This window comes from Bos mutus, chromosome 18 (assembly GCF_027580195.1).
Source record: "Bos mutus isolate GX-2022 chromosome 18, NWIPB_WYAK_1.1, whole genome shotgun sequence".
NCBI classification, from domain to species: Eukaryota; Metazoa; Chordata; class Mammalia; order Artiodactyla; family Bovidae; genus Bos; species Bos mutus.
The window spans coordinates 12,556,117-12,572,119 of NC_091634.1; the positions used below are offsets into that span (position 1 = coordinate 12,556,117).

Below are 16,003 nucleotides of genomic sequence, written 5' to 3' on the forward strand. Positions count from 1 at the left end.
ATATGCTAATAAAATGGACAACTTGGAAGAAATGGACAAATTCTTAGAAAAGTACAACTTTCCAAAACTGAACCAGGAAGAAATGGAAAATCTTAACAGACACATCACAAGCACGGAAATTGAAACTGTAATCAGAAATCTTTCAGCAAACAAAAGCCCAGGACCAGATGGCTTCAAGGATGAATTCTACCAAAAATATAGAGAAGAGCTAACACCTATCGCACTCAAACTCTTCCAGAAAATTGCAGAGGAAGGTAAACTTCCAAACTCATTCTATGAGGCCACCATCACCCTAATACCAAAACCTGACAAAGATGCTACAAAAAAAGAAAACTACAGGCCAATATCACTGATGAACATAGATGCAAAAATCCTTAACAAAATTCTAGCAAACAGAATCCAACAACATATTAAAAAGATCATACATCATGACCAAGTGGGTTTTATCCCAGGGATGCAAGGATTTTTCAATATCGGCAAATCAATCAATGTAATACACCACATTAACAAATTGAAAAATAAAAACCATATGATTATCTTAATAGATGCAGAGAAAGCCTTTGACAAAATTCAACATCCATTTATGATAAAAACCCTCCAGAAAGCAGGAATAGAAGGAACATGTTATGTTATGTTAAGTCGCTTCAGTCGTGTCTGACTCTGTGTGACCCCATAGACGGCAGCCCACCAGGCTCCACCGTCCCTGGGATTCTCCAGGCAAGAATACTGGAGTGGATTGCCATTTCCTTCTCCAATGCATGAAAGAGAAAAGTGAAAGTGAAGTCGCTCAGTCAAGTCCGACTCTTAGCGACCCCATGGACTGCAGCCCACCAGGCTCCTCCGTCCATGGATTTTCCAGGCAAGAGTACTGGAGTGGGGTGCCATTGCCTTCTGCATAGAAGGAACATACCTCAACATAATAAAAGCTATATATGACAAACCCACAGAAAACATTATCCTCAATGGTGAAAAAAATTTTTTTTCAAAAATTTTTAAATAAAGTCTTAGAGATATGGCAATTTAGAAGCTTAGTAACTCTGCATCATGGATTCTTAGGATTTTATAAAGTTACAAATTTCTATTTTTCTACTGTAGAACCTCTGTACTCAGCAGGTTTTTTGTTTTTTGTTTTGGACAGATATTTGATTGAAATCTGACCTTTATTTATTTTTTATTCATTGGTTTGGCTGTGTTGGGTCTTAATTGCAGCATGTGCATGAGAGATCAGTAGCTCCAAGGCACTTGGGATCTTACTTCCCCGACCAGGGATCAAACCTGCAACCCCTGAATTGCAAGGCAGATTCCTCACCACTGGACCACCAGGGAAGTCCTTCAGCAGTTTGAAATCATGTGCCCTAATGTCTTAGAACTTTCAAATCTGACAAGGCAATCTCCACTTCCCTCTCCCTCATTCTCCCCATTGTTCACTACATTCCAACTATCCTGACAGCTACACTGGCCTCCTCTTTGTCGTTCCTCACCAGACACACCTCTGGCTCAGGACCTTTGCTCTGACTGTTTCCTCTCCCACATACTCACCTGGGTCACCCATCTGTTGTGTTTTCACAAAGCTCTACCTTATACACAGGGAGAAAACGAGATGAAGGCAGAAGATGGTGAGTCTATTTATCATCTCTCTCATTTTCAGGATAAAAACAACCCCCACACAGAATTCAACCTCAAGAATTTGGTCCTGACAACCCTCAATCTCTTTTTCGCTGGCACTGAGACAGTGAGCTCTACACTCCGCTATGGATTGCTGCTCATGATGAAGCATCCTGAGGTGGAAGGTGAGTGTCCACCTGAGCCGCTTACCTGGCAGACCTCATTCCCCACAGGAAAGAAGACACCATCCTGAAACTTTAGAATCCCACAGCTTTCAACTCTTCACACTTTAGAACCTCAGGATGTGGAATCTTAGAATCTCCGGCTTGGAAAGTCATTTAATTTCATCTTCTGCTTGGTGCCTGTCATGGTGTCTTATCCAATACTTTGGCCACCTGATGCAAAGACCCTGATGCTGGGAAAGATAGAAGGCAAAAGGAGAAGGGGGCGGCAGAGGATGAGATGGTTATAGATAGCATCACTGACACAACGGACATGACTCTGAGCAAACTCTGGGAGACTGTGAAGGACAGGGAAGCCTGGCGTGTTATAGTCCATGAGGTCGCAAAGAATCAGACATGACTTAGTGACTGAATTACAACAAGATAGTTTCTAATGTGGTGAGTTATGAGAAACTTAGTAGCTTAAAGCCACAATAATCTATTACTTACAGTTCTGGACTTCAGAAGTTCAAATAGGCTTTCACTGGGTCAAACCAGGGTTGATCTGACTCCTTGCCTTTTCCAACCTTTAGAAATGTATTTCTTGCGTTCCTGGGCTCCATTTCCAAAGCCAGCAGTATTACATCTTCAAATCTCTCTTTATATCCATTGTCACATCTCCTTCTCTGACTCTGACCTTTCTGCCTCCTTCTTATACAAACACTTGTGGTTACTTTTAGAGCCAATATGGATTATTCAGAATAATCTCCCCATCTCAAAACCCTTAAGTTAATTATATCTGCCAGGAGTCCTTGGTCATGTAAGGTAACATCCCCAGGTTCCAGGGATTAGGAGGTAGTATCTTTGATGGCCACTATTTGGCCAACTGTAGTGGCAGGATCAAATAGAATCCATCCCCAGTAAACTGTAATCTGGTCTGGTTGGGTAACTCCAGTAATGAGAACTCATTTACTACCAAAGGAAAATTCCCAGTTTTGGCCCCTCTCCCTTCTAATGTGGCTTCCCCAGTGAATCAGCGGTAAAGAATCTGCCTGCAATGCAGGAGATGCGAGTTGGATCCCTGAGTCAGGAAGATCCCCTGGAGGAGGGAATGGCAACCCACCTTAGTATTCTTGCCTGGAGAATCCCATGGACAGAGGAGCCTGGCAGACTATATATAGTCCACAGGGTCACAAAGAGTTGGACACAAGTGAGGACCTGAGCACACCTTCTAATGTAATTCAAAACAAACAGATTTCTCTTGTTACAGAAAATGGGAGAGACTAACATTTCCATTCAGACTCATCTAGTTTCTCCTTCATTGTCTGAGTTGTCTTTTACTAATCTAAATCATCCAATATCTAATGGACACCTCAATTACTTGCATACTGGACTACATGTGCAATTTACAACTGCATGGGCTTTATGCATTGTTGTTGTTGTTCAGTCACTAAGTCGTGTCTGACTCTTTGCAACCCCATGGACTGCAGCACACCAGGTTTCTCTGTCCTTCAGTATCTCCAGATATGTCTTTCCAGAGTTTGCTCAAACTCACCATTGAGTCAGTGATGCAATCCAACCATCTCATCCTCTGTTGCCCCCTTCTCCTGCCTTCAATCTTTCCCAGCATCAGGGTCTTTTCCAATGAATCGGCTCTTTGCATCAGGTGGCCAAAGTATCAGAGCTTCAGCTTCAGCATCAGTTCTTCCAGTGAATATGCAGGGTTGGTCTCCTTTAGGAATGACTGGTTTGATCTTCTTGCTGTCCAAGGGACTCTCAAGAGTCTTCAGCACCACAATTCAAAAGCATCAATTCTTTGGCACTAAGCCTTCTTTATGGTCCAACTCTCACATCCGTACATGACTACTGGAAAGAGTGTTTATCAGCCCCACCAATGTGTCAGGAATTAAGAATAAAGAGACAGTCCAAATACATATGGAGCTGAAGACACAAACCTATGACCCAATCCTGGCCTCCAGAAATACCTCCTGCATCTTTGTCTGCTGTGTGTTCTGGTTTTTTCCAGCCAAGATCCATGAAGAGATTGACCAGGTGATTGGACCACACCGGATCCCAAGTGTTGATGACCGGGCCAAAATGCCCTACACAGATGCCGTGATCCATGAGATCCAGAGACTCACAGATATCGTGCCCATGGGCGTCCCCCATAATGTCATCCGGGACACTCATTTCCGAGGCTACATTCTGCCCAAGGTGGAGCTGCACCTCCGTTCTCATCCCTCCCTCCTCCTGTACCCCACTGTACCCCACTCCTCCTGGGTCCCTACCATTCTCCATACTCCAACGCTGATTTCTCCTAACTGAGCCCATCTTCACCCCAGGGCACCGACGTCTTTCCTCTTCTTGGCTCTGTCCTCAAAGACCCCAAGTACTTTCGCTACCCAGATGCCTTCTATCCACAACACTTCCTGGACGAGCAGGGCCACTTCAAGAAGAATGAAGCCTTTCTGCCTTTTTCCTCTGGTAGGTGTCTATGGTCTGAGTCCCCCATACCCCCACCAGCTCTGCAGAAACACGCTAGGTATGTCCCCCAATCATTGGTCTGTATTTGACATTCAGGTTTGAATGGGAAGCTGGGTGCTATTTCATAGACTCGTACAATACTAGAATCCCAGAATTCCAGAATGATGGAATATCAGGACCATGGACTCTGATAATAAGAAAAGTAATTGCACTAAAGAGAGGCCAGCATACTTTTTGTAAGGGCCAAAATATAAACTATTTTAGGTTTTGCTGGTCTTTATCTGAACTATGCAGCCTACACCATTGTGCTGTGAAAGCACCCACAGACATTCATAAACAATGATGCTGATACTGAGTCGTGTCCGACTCTGCAACCCCATGAGCTGTTGCCCACCAGGCTCATCTGTCTGTGGAATTTTCCAGGCCAGAATACTGGAATGGGTTGCCGTTTCCTCCTCCAGGGGATCTTTCCGTCCCAGGGATTGAACCCATGTCGCCTGTATCGCAGGCAGTTTCTTTACCTGCTGAGCCATCCTGGAGAATTCTCTGGTGATCCAGTTGTTAGGACTCCAAGCTTCCACAGCATGGGGCCAGGTTCAATCCCTGGTGGGGGATAGAAGATCCTGAAAGCCGCATAGCATGGCAAAAAAAAAAAAAAAAAACAATAAAAAGAAAAAAGCATGTCTGTGATGGATGCAAAATTTTAAAAACTATGCACATCAATACTTGAATTTTAATTTTCACATGTCACAAAATATTATTTTTCTCCTGATTTTTTAACCACTTAAAAATGTTAAAAGATTCTTATTTTGCAGACAGTATAAAACAGGTAGCAGGAAAGATTTACCCAATAAACAGCAGCTTGGTTAACTCATAACACAATATCTTTGAAAAATCGTATTTTAAGTGTAAGCTATATTGAACCTGGTGTCAGTGCAACACACTCGACCACTTAAAACACCATCAGTGGGGCCATGAATGAGTTACTTCAGCTCCCAATCTGTAAAATGGAGATTAATCTCTCCAAAGCATTGGAAGAGTGATTGACAAACAGCCAGCATTTTTTTAAAAAAAAATCTGTATTGGAGTATAGTTGATTTACAAGGTAGTGTTAGTATTTGCTGTACAGCAAAGTGAATCAGTTACACATATATATACATTCACTTCTTATTTTTTGTAGATCCAGCACTATTTAAGTGTGAGCTTTTGTTTTCCCTCACTAGTGTCTGGCACCTTGCAGGCACTTCCTAAACCTTTAAAAGAACCAGAAATGAAAAGACTTTAAATGCCTGGATCCTTTTACAACCGTTCTGTCTTAGAATCTGTTGGAATTTGCGCCATCAGAGAAGTAGCTTCCACGTGTTGAGTCCCCTATACGTGGAAGATCCTAGCAGAGCATGAACTGTAGAAACCCACTGCATCTTTATAACCTTAAAAAGTGGGTGTTATCATGACCCCAGAGATGCAGAGGAGGCAGCTGAGGCTAAGCGGTGGTGAGACCCGAATCCTCTCCATGCTTCTGCTAACCCGTGCGGGTCTGCTTCTCCCCACTATTCCCCCACCCACTTTATCCCCTCTCTGTGCCCACAGGAAAGCGCATCTGCCTGGGGGAGGCCATGGCCCGCATGGAACTCTTCCTCTACTTCACCTCCATCCTTCAGAACTTCTCCCTACGCTCTCTGGTGCCACCTGCTGACATCGACATCACGCCCAAGGTCTCAGGCTTTGGCAACATCCCTCCGACCTACGAGCTCTGCTTCATGGTCCGCTGAGCGCCTCCTATTGGACGTGGAAGGAACCGTCGGAGAACAGAGCTCCGCCCAAGTGTCCAGGCGCACCCAACCTCTTCATCCCCCTTCAGTTCTCACAACAATCCTAAGAGAAAACACCATTACACTGTCATGGGACACAGGTCAGCAGGGGTCACCCCAAAATATGGAGCTGTGTATCTTCTACATCCAGCAGAAAGGCAATGCCCTGGCCAAGACTTTGGCAAAAGCTTGCAGATTTTAAGTTCATTTGTTCACCTCCACCTAGGTTTCTATCTGTACCAAATTCTTATTGTAGACCTCCATGTCTTTATGCTGTTCCGTTGACCTTTCCCCGGTAATGACCAAAGGTAGATAATGAAGAATAAACATAATAAAAGTTTTAAATGGTGTGGTGCATTAGAAAAGCAAAGTAGGGATTTCCCTGGTAGTCCAATGGCTAAGACTCTGAGCTCCCAGTGCAGGGGAGCTGGGTTCAATCTCTGACCAGGAAACTAAATCCCACAAGCTACAACTAAGAGCTTGCATGCCGCAACTAAGACCTGGTGCAGCCAAATAAATAATTCTCAAAAAAAGGGAGAAAAGAAAAAAAAATTCCAGAATTGGAATTTTAAATCGGTGGCATGGGTGGTTTCACAAGGCCATAAGGAGCAAGCTGTTCAGGTATCTGGGGAGGGAATGTTCCTGGCAGAACAATTAAAAAAGGGGAGACCCATAAGGCAAAAGACTGGGTGTGTGCTGATGAACCCACAAGCAGACAGGTATGGCTGGAGTAGAGGAGGAATGGAGAGCATAGGAGTGAGTGAAATGAGGGCATAGGGTTAAAAGGCCAGATTATGTGGGGCCTTGGTGAGGACTTGAGTGCAATGGAGGTCTTTGGGAAGGTTGGGGAACATAGGATGGCATGTATTGACATGTTTTAAATGGCTTGTGCTAGCTGTTATTCAATGAATAAACTGAGGGAGGGAGTAAGGGCCAGAGCAAGGACCAACTAGGAAGCTACGACAAGCAGCAATGTTGACTCAGACACAGTAGAACCAGTGGAGGTAGGGAGAAAATGACAGATTTGGAATTTCTTACGATGCACCAGACTGCAGGGGCTTCCCAGATGGCTCAGTGATAAAGAATCCACCTACCAACACAGGAGACACAAGAGACACAGATTCAATCCCTGGGTCAGGAAGATGCTCTGGAGGAGGGCACAGCAACCCACTCCAGTGTTCTTGCCTGGAGAATCCCATGGACAGAGGAGCCTGGAGGGCTACAGTCCATGGGGTTGCAAAGAGTCAGACACGACTGAGAGATTAAACAACAAAAACATGAGAGTGCGTTTGCTGCTGTATTGAAGGTAGGGCATGAGAGAAAGAGGGGGTTCGAGTATCACTCTACGGATAACAGCTCATCCTTTACAACTTCCTTCTCACCATGACACCCCCCGCCAGAGACTCCCAAGTCCCCTAACAGCCAAGGTTCCTATTTTTAATCAACATCAAATGTCATTGGCTATTTTAAGTAGAAAAGTCTGCTGGCTACTGGAAGATGATTGGTTCGCTCACAAAATCTATGTGAATTCTGGAAAGCCAGGCAAAGAATATGAGTAGCAAAAAAAAAAAAAACAGCTGGGTCAAGAGAACATCACCCAAAGGAATGGCCAGAATCATCTGGCGAGGGGCTGCTGCTGCCATTGCCACCCACCCAGCCCCCCGGCACTGAACTGCCTTGGAACTCTTGACCCACTGAAATCACTGTGGACAACTTCCTAATTGTGTCTGTGTTTCTGTGTCACTTCCTCCAGCAAGAGTCAAAGTTCCCAGCAGGATGATCCAGTTAGCCAAGCCACAGTCAGGATGTGGCGAGGAAGAATTCATAGCACCCATTCAGCTGCTGTGGTGGGAGGCAAAGACTTTCCTCTGATAAAGAGGCATCCAATAGGGGGTTTTCTCAAAACTGGAAGAGAGTTTTGAGACAGGGTATAGGCTTCCCAGGTGGCACCAGTGGTAAAGAACCCATCTGCCAATGCAGGAGACAAAAGAGACACGGGTTCGATTCCTGGGTCAGGAGGATCCCCTGGAGGAGGGCACGGCAACCCGCTCCACTATTCTTGCCTGGGAAATCCCATGGACAGAGAAGCCTGGAGGGCTACAGTCCATGGGGTTGCAAAGAGTCAGACACGACTGAAGCGACTTAGCACGCATGCACACACATGCCAGAGAACAAAGGCCGTGACAGACAGGAGGTAAACTGAGTCCTCTGGGAAAACAGAGGTTTAGACACAGCTGCATCATTTTATTGGAGGGCAATGTGTGTGAAAGACAAAAGAGGAAGAAAGTAGAATGGGTCAGGAAAAGTCTTCAGACCAGGATATAGATCTGACATCTATGAAAGGAAAGATGGGAGGAAGAAGAGCTGGGCAGTAAGAGACTAAAACCATCAGTTACTGGAAGGGTAACTTTGCTCCACATTGCTCCGAGACAAGGTGGATCCTGAAGGTGCTGCAGCTGGAGGCAGTCAGCTCACTGCACTCCTTGCAGCTAAATGGCAAGTTCTTTCTTGAAGGGACATCTTAATGGCTCATCTCCATGACCGCAACAGACATAGACACACAAACACACATCATTAAAGCGTTGGTACATCTTTGATGAACACAGAACTTCAAAGCTACAAATACCCTTATAAGTGTACGGGCCAGTGGTCATCTAACATTTTTAGTTGTGAAAATCTTGCTCAACTTATCTTATGTACAAGTTTAATACATGAAGCAGGGCAGAGAATTGCTGGACTTTCTCTGGGAAGAACTCAAGACCCTCAAGAGAGCCTTCATTTATCGGTGAGGAGAGTCAAATTAGAAACTTCCTAGAAATTCCAAGGGCTATTCATTCAACATTCAACACACATCCCTGTTCTAAATAGGTCCCTGTAGAAGGACCTGATTACTTAATGATGACAAGGTTACATTCACTCAGTGACCACACGGGGCTCACAGTCCAGTGAGACAGACTGACTTATTTCGGGACAATAACAGCCAGAGTGGCCAGGACTCTGATGAAAGGACAGGATAGTGTCAAAGGCTATGATATAAGAAGAGAAGCCCAAGGGTTTGGGGTGACACCAGGTAGTATGAATAAGGTTTGAGAGGGGACGTCCCTGGCAATCCAGTAGTTAGGTCACGCTTCCAATGCAGGGGGCGAGGGTTCCATCCCTGGTCAGGGAACTAAGATCCCATACGCCAGACGGTATCAGTTCAGTTCAGTCACGAATGGCAAACCACTTCAGTATTCTTGTCTTGCCTTGAGAACCCCATGAGCAGTGTGAAAAGGCCAAGTGGTACGGCTAAAATTAAAAAAAAAGATTGGAGAATTGATGTATCTTTTTATTTCCTTGGAGTAAATTCTTCTCAGAAACTAGGTGAATCAATTGTCTTTATATGTCACTGGTAGGAAGAATCAATCAGGATATATGAGTCAGAGCAAACACTTTCTTTGCTAGTTTTTTTTTGGAGGGGGGGTCTGAGAAGTTTTTTTTTTTCTTCTTTTATAATTTATTTTTGGTTGTGCTGGGTCTTCAATGCTATGAGTGGGCTTTCTCTAGTTGCCCCGAGCAGGAACCACTCTTCATCGAGGTGCGTGGGCTTCTCACTGCAGTGGCCTGTTTCGTCCCAGAGCACAGCCTCTAGGCACACAGGCTTGCAGTTGCACCTTGTGGGCTCAGCAGCTGCAGCTTGAGGGTGCTAGAGCTTGGGCTCAGTAGTTGTGGCATGTGGGCTTAGTTGCCCTGTGGCCTGTGAAATCTTTCCAGACCAGGGATGGAAACTTCATCCCCTGCTTTGGCAGGCAGATTCTGATCCACTGTACCACTTCCCTAGTCCTGAAAGGTTTTACTGAGATATTCACAGGTCATAAAAATCCACCCACTTAAAGTGTACAATTAAATGTTCTTTGATACATTCGTAGATAGATGCAATCATCACCACAGTCGATTTTAGAACATTTTCATCACCTCAAATATAAGGAACTCCCTGCTGGTCCACTGGTTAATACTCTGTGTTTCCACTGCAGGGGGTACAGATTCGATCCCTAGTCTGGAAACTTAAGATCCCACATGCCTGCCTCACAGTGTGGCAAAATAATAATAAACTTCATACCTCCTAGATGTCACTCCCCTATTCTGTCACCCCACTTCCCATCCTAAGCAACAATTAATCTACTTTCTATCTCTGCTGCTGCTGCTACTAAGTTGCTTCAGTCGTGTCTGACTCTGTGCGACCCCATAGACAGCAGCCCACCAGGCTCCCCCATCCCTGGGATTCTCCAGGCAAGAGTACTGGAGTGGGGTGCCATCACCTTCTCCAACTTTCTATCTCTACAGGTTCTCTATTCTTGACTTTCATGTAAATGGAATCATACAATCATGTGATAGTTTGTGTGACTGGCTTCTTTTGCCTAGTGTAATGTTTTCAAGTTTCCTGCTAGTGATAGCATGGAACAGTACTTTATTCCTTTTTGTGGCTGAATAAAATTCAATTGTATGGATATACCATATTTTTCTTATCCATTTTTCTGTTAATGGATGTATTAACTTGCTAAGCCTGGTAGCTTCCTAGTGTAAACAGAGTTGGTCCCTCAGCTGTGTCCAACTCTTTTGACCCCATGGACTGTAGCCCACCTGTCTCCTCTGTTCATGGAATTCTCCAGGGAAGAAGAGTGGAGCAGGTGGCCATTCCTTCTTCAGAGGATCTTCCCAACTCAGGGCTTGAACCCAGGTCTCCTGCATTGCAGGCATATTCTTTACTGTCTGAGCCACCAGGGAAGCCCAAGGAACCAATGGAAAAGCTTCCTAGGTACCAAGTCAAAGTATCAAAAACTGGATGGCTTAAAAAAGAAACCCAGAAACTTTGGCCATGGCTCATGACTTGAAGTAACCTCCACTGGCCTTCAAAGTCAAACATTCTGGGGGCTCATCTTCCTGCTGCTGGACTTCCTAGTTGGGGAGTTTGAGGTTTGGAACCCCTTGGTCCTTGGTAAGCATCTCTACAACTGTAATTATCCTCCTGTTTGTGGGTTGCCCACCTAGGGGTATAGGTCTTGACTACACTACATTTCTGCCTGTCCTACCCACCTCATTGTGGTTCCTTCTTTATACTTGTAGCTGAAGATCTTTTCTGCTAGTCTTCAGGCCTTTCTTATCAATTGTTGCTCTGTAAATAGTTGTAATTTTGGTGTGTCTGTAGAAGAAGGTATGCTCAGGGTCTTCCTGCTCTGCCATCCTGGCCACTTCAGCAGGTGTTCTATGAACAGTTGGTTAATAAATGAACCATTTGTCCAAATTTTCTCTCCATTTCCCAGTCCTACACCAAATAGTCTTTCAAGAGCACAGCTCTCTTTCTTAATACTTTCTCCAATGCAAGTTACTCATTCAACCACTTTCAAAGAGTCTCAGGATCAGAATTATAGTCAATACCTCTTGTATCTCAACACCATTTTGACATCCTTGAGCATAAGACATAACCGGTGTTTTTTTAAGTTTTGTCTGCTAAACTCCAAAATTAGGGTCATGCTAGGGTTGTTCTCCATCAATTGCCTTTTCTCTTGAGTATGGTTATATATATATATATATATTTTTTTTTTTTTGACAGTGGAGTGCAGTTTATTACACCGGTGGGCCCAAGGCAGAGTCTCCTCTCAGCCAAGGACCCCGACCAGCATTTGTGAAAATCTTTTATACCCCATGTGTACGTGTCTGAACCCACCACTCCAAATTCCTTGAGACTTACATAAACCAAGGAAAATACAATCCCAATAACCCCATCATTCACGTGCTATGTGCTCATGTGTTCAAACAGTCAAACAATTAGCCAATAATCAATACATCTGAGGTTACACTCCGATAGATACAGAAAAATTTATGGCCTGTCTGGAGAAAGGGGTGATTAGTGTATGTTTTCTCTTAGGCGATGAGTAACCTAGATATGATCTTCAAGGTTCCCCGGTCTGGAAGGGGTCTTATCCTTCTGTTGTTGTTTTCGTAGGCACTAAACACAGAGTTCAGAGTCCGTTGGAAAGGTGGCCGAGCATGATCAGCATGAACAAGCCTAAGATGGAGTCCAGGCCCTATGAATTCCTTCTTCATTCCCCCCTCTTGATGCTCTTAACTCATATTATGAGCATCATTCATAGGGATATATTGCACCCTGGCTCTCCAACCGCCAATTTGGGAGAATGACATCAACCTTCGAGTTACTAAGTTCATGGTGCTGCTAAGTCGCTTCGGTCATGTCCGACTCTGTGTGACCCCATAGACGGAAGCCCACCAGGCTCCCCCGTCCCTGGGATTCTCCAGGCAAGAACACTGGAGTGGGTTGCCATTTCCTTCTCCGAGTATGGTTATATTTTCCTATATCTTCATATACCTCGTAATTTTGGATTTTATCCTGAATGCTGCAAGTGATACATTGTAGAGACTCTGGGTTCTGTGATGTTCTGTTGAAGAATATTGATTTGTTTCATTTTCAGGGAGCAGTTACCTTGGCTGAGTTCAAATGTTCAGCTCTGAATCTTATTTCAGTTCTTTTAGTCTTAGCTGACACCACTTGGAATTTTCCAGCACATAAACAGTTCAAAAAGCAGTCAGAAATTCGGACAGTGTTTATACATAGAATTTGGGGCTCCCCCTCTCTGTCTCTCTCCTCTTTCAATATTTTGCCATCACTACCATCAGATGTTATAATTACCCTAAACTCTGTTCCTTGGTCCTTCAAGTCAGAAAAATACCAATGTTTCTACCTGGGTTTTATCTGCCTCCATGGCACCTTCCAGGGCACCTGCTTTCAGGCCCATAAGTGTGTGTGTGTGTGTGTGTGTGTATATATATATATATAAAAAAAAAAAAAAACACATGAAATTATCTTCCTCTGGCCCCCTTCAGTATCTGCCTGCTTTATTCACTATCCAGAAATTTCAGGGAATTGGGTTTTTTAAGCGTTTTATTTTGAATTTATAGTTGTTATTTTCAGGATGCTTGATCTTATGTGTGTGCTCAGTCACTCAGTCATGCCCAACCAGGCAGCCCGCCAGGCTCCTCTGTCCATGGAATTCTCCAGGCATGGATACTGGAGTGGGTTGCCATTTTCTTCTCCAGAGGATCTTCCCAACCCAGGCATTAAACCCACCTCTCTTGTGTCTCCCGCATTGGCAGGTAGGTTCTTTACCACTAGCGTCACCTGAGAAGCCCTGTTCGACCCCATAGAAGCTATTCAACCATTACCAGAATCAGAAACTCCTCAGAGCACTTCCAAAGTATGACCACTCAATCCACTTGTAAATTTTGTTTTTCTTTTTTCAAGTCTGCCTCCTTCATCCCTGTTGTCATCTGGCAAACTTCTCCCCTCTCTCTACTCCAAGACCTGCCATTCTTTTGGGAAGGAGGCATTTCGGTGGCCATAGGTGTGAGCTGTCCAAACAAACAAAAAAAACCTTGACTTTCTTTGACCTTCTCTTTCACTGCATTCCAACCAACACTCCTGTTCAACCCACCCTAATTCCTATCATCACTGAAATCTGAAACACAAACATTTCACTCCCTGACCAAAGCCTCTTATTCTCCAGGCTCACTTACCATTTCACCACCCATGACTTGGATGGTAACAACTGGCTGACCAAGTCTTTAGTTAATGTTCCAAAGAATGCAAACTTGATAGAACATTAAGTATCCTTCCTATCAAGATACCTTTTAAACATATTTTTTAATATTTTTTTTAACCTTAGGGGAAGTTTTTTAAAATGACAGGCTATCAGGGGCAGTTTTTTGATCATTCATAAGGAAAAAAAGGTAGGATTTGGCAGTCTAGAGTGGTGGTGAAGAGTATGAAATTTATAATCACACAAGACCATGTCCAGATCTATCTTTATTGGCGATAACACCCAAAGCAATTCACTTCCAACTCTGGGTCTTAGTTAGCTCATTTGCAAAACGGGAATGACAAAACCAACACCATAGGCTTGGTATGAGGACTGTAATAAGATTAGACTCATTAAAAATTTCATACATTAAGATGATAAGTTCAATGAATGATATCATTATCACAGTACTAATATATAAAGTTTAAAACAAGAGGGCTCACTTAAGCTTCTTTTGGGGGAACTCCCTGGCGGTCCAGTGCTTAGGATTCCGTGCTTTCACTGCTGAGGGTGCAGTTTTGATCCCTTGTCAGGGAACTAAAATCCCATAGGCCACGTGGAGCAGCCCCAAAAGAGAAGAAAAAACAAAACAAGACTCTCATTTGGAACTCGTTAGAAGCAGTGGTTTCTCAATCCTGTGACTGTCCCAAGTGCCGCTGAACTGTTTGCTTTAAAGGGTTCATTTTATGTTCTGCATATTTCACTTCAACTTTAAAAAAAGACTCCCTTGTGGGCATGAGCCAGGTTTTTCCTAAGAGTTTTGGGTCAGGCTAGCAGGTAGAGGATGGAAAGTTGATGGATACGCTTGGGAGAAAGAGCAAGAGGGGTGTTGCTGTGAAATACATCTGTTTTGCTCCATCTATCTCATACGCCCAAGACCTGGCTTGGACCACCCAGCTCTCGCTTGGACCACCTGGCTCTCTTCCCTTATTGTGAACTCATCCCACGAGACCCAGTTTAAATGACACCTCCCCTACCAAGCCTTCCCAATCCTCAAACCTAAGTGGCAATTTATTACTAAAAATTACTAACTAATCCTAATGGCATCATTGAGGACTTTAATTTATCCAGGTCTGCTCTGCCACTAGTCTAAGAAATCCCTAAGCACAGGGACTATGCCATGGTTCACCATTCCAAAGTTGAGCTCGTTTTTCTTTTGCCTCAGACCTGTTCTTGACCTGTCTCCCCAAACCAATAAATAACACTACCATCTCTCCCCCACACTAGATTCTTCCCTCAGCCTCACCCCAGTACAGCCAACACAGAATCAAGGAAGAAATAGTTCTTCCTTCTGTATCTTTTTCCATCCCATTCCTCTCTCTCCATCCTCATAGTCCTGTCCTCTCTCACCTGGTTGCCTGTATGAGTCACTTCCTCATCTCCTGGCTTGTAGTCTCATCTCCAAAAATTTGAAAAATCTTTCTAAAACACAAATCTGACTATTTTGTTCCTCTGCTTAAAAGCCTCTGTGACCCCCTGTAGCTTCAGGACAGAGTCCAAACTTCCCACCCCCGCACCCCATCCCCAGATTCGACTCCTGCTCATGGCTCCAGACTCATCAGTGAACATGGCCCCGGATCTCTGTGCTCTTAACAGCTCTCATCCACACTTCATAGGCCTCTGGCCTTTATACAAGCTGACTCTGCCAGCAACTCTCCCCTCCCCACTCTCCCTATCCTCCCATTGAAAAGTCCCTACTGAGGCCTCTAGTAGCTAATCCAGAACCTACAAGGTTGAATCAAATGCCATTTCTGGACTCTGACAGACACCTCTGCCTCCTTCGTCCAAGCCCCAACTCCTCTGCCTGTGTTTCCATCTTGACCTTGACTCCTCTGCCTATGTCCCCTCATCTTGACCTTGACCCCTCTGCCTGAGTCCCCCTGTCGTGGCCTTGACCCCTCTAGCTGTTCCTCCTCCTCCCAGCACTATCCATTCTGGGCTGTCAGTGTCTAGCGACTGATCTATCTCCCCCTCTGGAGAAAAAGCTCCATGAAGGCAGGTCCCGGGGCTGTCTTGGCCGCCCCTGTGTCCTGAGCATCACCCAGCATAGGCTGGCATGAAGCAGTGGGTTCTGTGAACACCGGTCAAATGCCTCTATTAAAAGGCTTATTAGGAGCCTGGGGATAATACCGTGGGAAGGAGAATTTCCTGAGAAGCTGATCCAATGGGAGTAACCTACCTCAGAATGATCTCAGGACACACACCTGTCCTATGGAGGCTTTTTCTACCCAATTTGATCCTTGAAAACTGAAGGAAGTAATATCCTGAAAAATAAGGGAAATGTTTGTTTGTTTCTTAAGAAGAGAAATGG

The 16,003-nt window shown here is 44.5% G+C and overlaps 1 long non-coding RNA gene across 24 annotated transcripts in view; it reads right to left on the reverse strand.

The window, feature by feature from the left end:
* LOC138991767 (uncharacterized) overlaps positions 1–16,003 on the reverse strand; it is a 57,307-nt gene that overhangs the window by 27,777 nt on the left and 13,527 nt on the right. For 10 of the 24 annotated variants that reach the window (XR_011467654.1, XR_011467655.1, XR_011467649.1 and 7 more), the window contains 5 exons: positions 15,872–15,956; positions 11,135–11,303; positions 5,899–9,349; positions 4,772–4,873; positions 1,816–2,020 (listed from right to left, as the gene is read on the reverse strand). This is a non-coding gene — a long non-coding RNA (uncharacterized lncRNA). The remainder of the gene's footprint in view (positions 1–1,815; positions 2,021–4,771; positions 4,874–5,898; positions 9,350–11,134; positions 11,304–15,871; positions 15,957–16,003) is intronic. The other 14 variants (XR_011467637.1, XR_011467652.1, XR_011467645.1 and 11 more) reach the window with 7 other exon arrangements.